This window comes from Bacillus rossius, chromosome 11 (assembly GCF_032445375.1).
Source record: "Bacillus rossius redtenbacheri isolate Brsri chromosome 11, Brsri_v3, whole genome shotgun sequence".
NCBI lineage: Eukaryota > Metazoa > Arthropoda > Insecta > Phasmatodea > Bacillidae > Bacillus > Bacillus rossius.
This window is the reverse complement of record NC_086338.1, coordinates 8,582,976-8,588,975: the sequence shown is the minus strand read 5'-3', so window position 1 is coordinate 8,588,975 and position 6,000 is coordinate 8,582,976.

The following is a 6,000-nucleotide window of genomic DNA, read 5'->3' as shown; positions in this document are numbered from 1 at the left end:
TTGAAGAAGAATGTTCCGTCATTTAATGAATCCAATACAAGTTTGATAATATTTACACCTGTCGAATCACCATTCAAAACAGAAATACACAACACAGAACTCTCAATCATTTGTCTATCTTTATTGTAGTACTTTACCACCACAGGATACAGTTTGGCATCACTATCATTGCTACCATCAGTGGCCAATGAAAATACAGTACCTTGCTGAAGTGTTAACACAAGTTTTTCTTCTTCTGATTTTGCTATTTCTATCACAATGGCAGACGTTTTTGTGCGAGCACAACCATACTTTTTGACCTTTTCACTATCTAGGAACATTTTTTTTTTAAGAGTAAACCAGCATGATCAGCACAAGCAATGGGAAAATGGTGTTCTAAAATAAAATACGTGAACAAACACTCTGCTTTTGTCACACTATCTTCTTTCCGACTTGTGTCACAAAAAAAACGTCTAATTTCTGATTTGATGATATGCATTTAGCATTGTCAGCATGTTTCTTCGTATTTATATGCTTCACAATGTCGCCCTTTCCGGCATGCGAGCCGGAAAAATCACGACGACACAAAGAACAAAATGCAGCATGTTCACCTTTCCTCGATTGCAAAATGCACTGTAATTCGTCACTGAATGTCTGCTTGTACACAGCAAGATACTTCACTGTAGGCTTACTTAGCGCCATTTCTATTAAATCCATATAGCAGAGTAGGCCTACAAATAAACAACGCGTACAAAATGCTTCCACAAAATAATATTTTTATTAATACACCGTTGAATAAATTCGAAGACTATACTATAATGCTACCACCTCTATTCTTCGTCTGTGAGCACAGACACGAAAAAAGGTGAATTTGTTCGGGCACGAAGTAACAATTCACACATAGCCGGCTGACAAACCGAGGCGAATTTGGGCACGAATGTAAACAGTGGTATCATAAACTCATTATTAATCCAGTCCGTCTTTATTTCAAACCAACACCACTGAAAACACAGTTTATTATGTTGACAACACACGCCATCTTGGAAAACAAATGAAACCTTTTTCTGTTTGGCTAACACCACCAATGACGAACGTGTACCAAAACAGCTCCCATTTTTATTGTAAATAACTACGTTTCTTTCTTAGATGCACGCTTAACCAAGAGTTTTAGCCGACAATTGTGGGCATTTAGGCTATTAAAATCAGAGATTAGAGAAAGTTACAGATGGAGCATAAACTAGCTATGGTGAGGCCGAGTAGGTTTCGCCATTCAGGTTCCAATATGGCAGGTGGTTGTTTTGAATTTCAGTCAGCTGATTACGTTTAGGTTGGCGAAATGCTGTAATAAATATGAATTATGTAGATTTCTTTTATTACCGGTCTCATTAATGACTTCTAACAGTAAATGATAAAATTATTAGACTTTGATAAGTTATTATCAATGCTAATGTCGGACAGATCTGTTGTAATTTGCTGTAGTAAGTACTTGAAGCTATCACGTCCGTAGGATAATGTAGCCTACTGTTAAATCGTAGTGTTTATTTTTAACCAATTATTCAGGCTGAATTGAGTTCATCCACCGGTTCCATCGGCATGAAAATTCAGCTGTTCACAAAATCAACATAAATTGGTTTCTACAGTTTCATTAATATTTTACTGCTCCCATCCTAAGAAATACCATTGCTAGTAATGCCTATTTAAAAATTACTTGCACTTACCCATTAAACCAGAAACTTACTTACCCAGTTTGTAACGTAGCCTACATGTCATAAAATTACCTTTCTTATGTACCCATGTTTTTTTTTTGTTTTTTCTTCTTTCTTACTATTGAAATGTAAAAATAGGTACTCTGTAATATTTAGTTTTTGTGGTTGTACAGTAGGTTTGTATATATGTATATATTTGTATTAATTGACTTGTTCTATATCCCGGAGTCCTTACCTCCATATGGGATCTACAGATCAAAAACTGAATAAATAAATAAAATTATGGGCTTTACTGTGTGTATACAGTATAACTTACATGCAGTGCAAGAGGGACTACCAACAAAAAAAGGCCTGGATTGTTTCAAAAATAAAGTGAAGTGGCTGTTGCAGTACTATTCTTACATATGTTACTTTGTGAGCAATTAAAATGTGAGATCTAATAACATAGCCAAACTTAAGCCCTGCCCTATATGTAGGCTAATTTCTTAGTATATAGGCTGAATACTTTCCTTTATATTAGCTTGTTATCCAATTTTCAACACTAACTAGGTAGCAGATAATATTTTCCACGAGCATCCAAATGTGAAGTATAATTATTCTTCAAAGCAACAATGCAAACTACAAGTTGCAATCTGTGCAATGTACATTATGGTTGGTACACTCAAATGAGTTCTACAACAAATTTAATGTAGCCTATGTGCTAATTCTGTTATTACTAGTACCAGCAAAGAGGAGGAAAAAAAATAGCTGCTGTTAGCATCACTTGGGAAAGTGTATCTGGTAATATTATCAAACTACTAAGTTTTGGGTAAGCCATCATTAATGGCAATGGTGCACAATATTTTCCTCTCAGCTTCTCACTTCCAAGAGGCACTTACAAAAATGTTGTATGTAGAATTGACTCAGTAGTTATGGTTACATTTTCTTATTTACGCTATCGTTGGATTTTTACCAGGGTTTTTTTTTTTTTTTTTTTTGCAGAACATACCTCAACAAATGCCAAGCCAACAAGTTATATGTTACAGCCCTATTTAAAAATTAGTTGGCGACAAGGCTTAAATAATTATAAGATTCTTGTCATGCACCTCTGTAAAATACTGTAAAAAAATTAATGTATGAAAACAGACAAGTTCTATACCAAGACTTGTCGTAATTGGATTGTAAAAAAATGAACAAAATAAATACAACAAACTCGTACCCCTTAGTGACTAACAAAAATGCCACTTTTTCCAACATTTTTTTCCTACTGTTCGACATGCCGGCTGTACGTCTAAATAAAAGGAGGTGGGAATGTTTATGTTTACAAGCAGCGGAAAGATACAAACTGACTGAAAATATAATTTAATCAGGACTTTCAAACAATTATGCTTATTGTGAACAGTCTGTACCATCATAATATTGAAATTAACATAACATTATAATTACAAGTACAGTGCTTAGTGACCAAAAAAATTAATTTAAGTAACTGAAAACAAAATTATGGTAACGTAAAACATACAAAACAAAACAATACAGTACATAAAAACCTGAAAACTAACAAATATAAGAAAACATACACTACATAACAAAACAGACACAAACTACAACACTCTTAGTTGTAAAAAATGTGTTACAAATTCAAACAGTTTTAAAAATGTTAGCTGTCTAGTTAAGGTAAGAACTATTGCATTTATTTGACATGAGAGGATGCATACACAATAGAATAAAAGATAATACAAATCAGATGAACAAAGTTAACCAAGCAGTCCTCATTTAAGCACAACATTTTGCATAATAAATACACTATATCTCAGGGTAAGTTACTTGCATCTCCTGCATTTAGTAAACCATATACTAACACTATATAAATACACATCAAATATCAACTTTACAAACAGACAAGAAAACAAAATCAAGTTAACCACAAAGTACACACAGCTACATATACTTTCTTTTAAAAACCAAGCAATTTTCCTAGTAAGGTTATAACGTTTTGTTATGTAAAAAAAAAAAAAATGTTAAGCGTTAATTATAGTTTTTGTTTTAATTTTCAAAATAGAATGCACAGACGAATCCAATCACTTTCAAAATATTTCTCACTCATTCAACTCGTACATCCGCCTGTCGAGAATTGCTCGCAGCTCGGGCGATGAGAATTAACGAAAAATAACGTAGATTAAGTCCTTCAGTAACATTTTACTGTAAGTACACGAAATCAGTGCGACCTCAAACGTGGCCGCACCCCGCGAAAATGGATTTTGCCATGAGCCATACGACGACGTCGGTAGCCGCAATTTCTAATTAAAAATGTCCAAAAAGTTCCAAAAACAACAAATGATTAAATTACTATCTTCGGCATGGCTCTAGCTACCGACGATAAGTTTTCTATTCCACAATTACTACATATTTAGTGAGAAGCCACCGAACGCGCCCTCGTTGTGCAGCGATCGACAGACGACTGGTGAGATCATGGCACTGTGTACTTCACGCAGGGAGGAGAAGTCACATGACCTCACCGACCAATCACACACACGCTTCATTCACACTACAAATTACAAGCCAAAACATACATTGAAAACAGTTTTCTATACACAGAGCCAGGGACTTTACATTCTTGTTCTCTCTCCCACACCGTGAGACAGCAGTTATCACTCAGTTCCCATGACCAGTGGGGAATCCCAACTTTTGTCTCTGTTGGCGGGAAATCCCTGTTTTTTCTCACTCACACTTACAGGCCTCTTATGCCTCTCTCTAATACATCCCACACCAAGTCCATTGTTCTAGAACATTATGTAACAGCAATCATAATACAAATTACTTTACAAAATTAAACTTATTTAGAAAAACCTGAAAAAGTAGGCCAAAACAGGCAAAAGTCCAGTACGACGACTTATTTGTGAATAATTACATAAAAAATAGTAATGATTTAAAATGTCTGTTAAAATCAACGTATATTTTTAAAACATACAGCAAGTCATAAAAACGGTAAAATATTCTTAGTGAGACCTTTCAAGAAATGTTTACATTCATAAAAATAGTTTAAAAGAAAAATATTTAGCTAGGAGGGCAGAGGTCTTGCAACGTTACAAGGTGAAGTGTCCTTGTAGTTCTAGAAATAAAATCTTACATATTTAACTTTGGTATTGGACCCACAAGCAAAGAATCAAGTGTTATTATGTTTTAAGAACCCATGAATATTTGCACCAACTATACATAAAAGATTATGAATTTATGTATTTCAAACTACAACACACAACAAAAACAACTCCAACATAAGTAATTAAACACAACACTGACAGTTTAAACATGTTAAAATGTTTGAAGAAAGTAATTTATGTAAACCAGAACACAACTTGCTCACCTCAATCCAAGGGGAAAGAAAACCAATTTGTAAGAGACAAACAATTCCTTTGTAGTTTCATATGATACACATTTTGATGTACAAAATTTTCTCACTTAAATAGCTATAACCACAATGTAAAAATTATCTTAATACATACATTATGCAAACAATTGGGTGTTTTTCATTGCAAATAAAAATATTTTCTAGCATTTAAATACCATATCAAATTAAAATTACATACTTAAATTTCTACCACCGTCAGAAGTTTAATGACAAACTGTGACTAAAACAGAAAAAACTTTCCAGACAATTTACTGCAGTAAGTAGGTACTAATAGCCTTTGAAGAGCTCAAGCTCGGTCCACACTTTCCTTTTGCTTTTGCACCTATCAACTGCCTTTTTACAAACATAATGTACACGAACTTCAAAATAGGCTTCACTTATTGCTCGAATCAAATGAATGCGGTGGTTGCTCAAGGGCTCCTGGTCATTTGAATGCTCGTCCAGGTGAGCAAACAGATGGGTTTTTGAGTTCACAAAATTTTTCAATGCAAAATACACAAGTCTTGAAACTGTAAATTTTTGAAGAAATTTTTCACCACTTTCTGCCAGTGGAGTTCGAATAACTTTCTCACAGATTATGCAAACTTGAATTACATTATTGGATGGGTATAATAATCCACCACGATCCTCCTTATGAATTAATGAATCCACCAAATTTTCTGAGTTCCCGGACAAAGAGTTAAGGCAATCTTCACCTTTTATATCTTTGCTCAGACGACGAATGACAAATCCGGCTATGTAGATGATGATATGACGTGCAAATTCTGTAAGTTCCTGTGGGTGAAATAAATATACATGATCTGTGTCAGGTTCTAGACTCAAACCATCTTCTCCTTCTTCACTACACAAGTTAATCATTTGTGATGTTGCATTTATTATTTTTACTGAGGAACAATTCAACATTGTAATTTCTTCTAGAGGTATTGCATT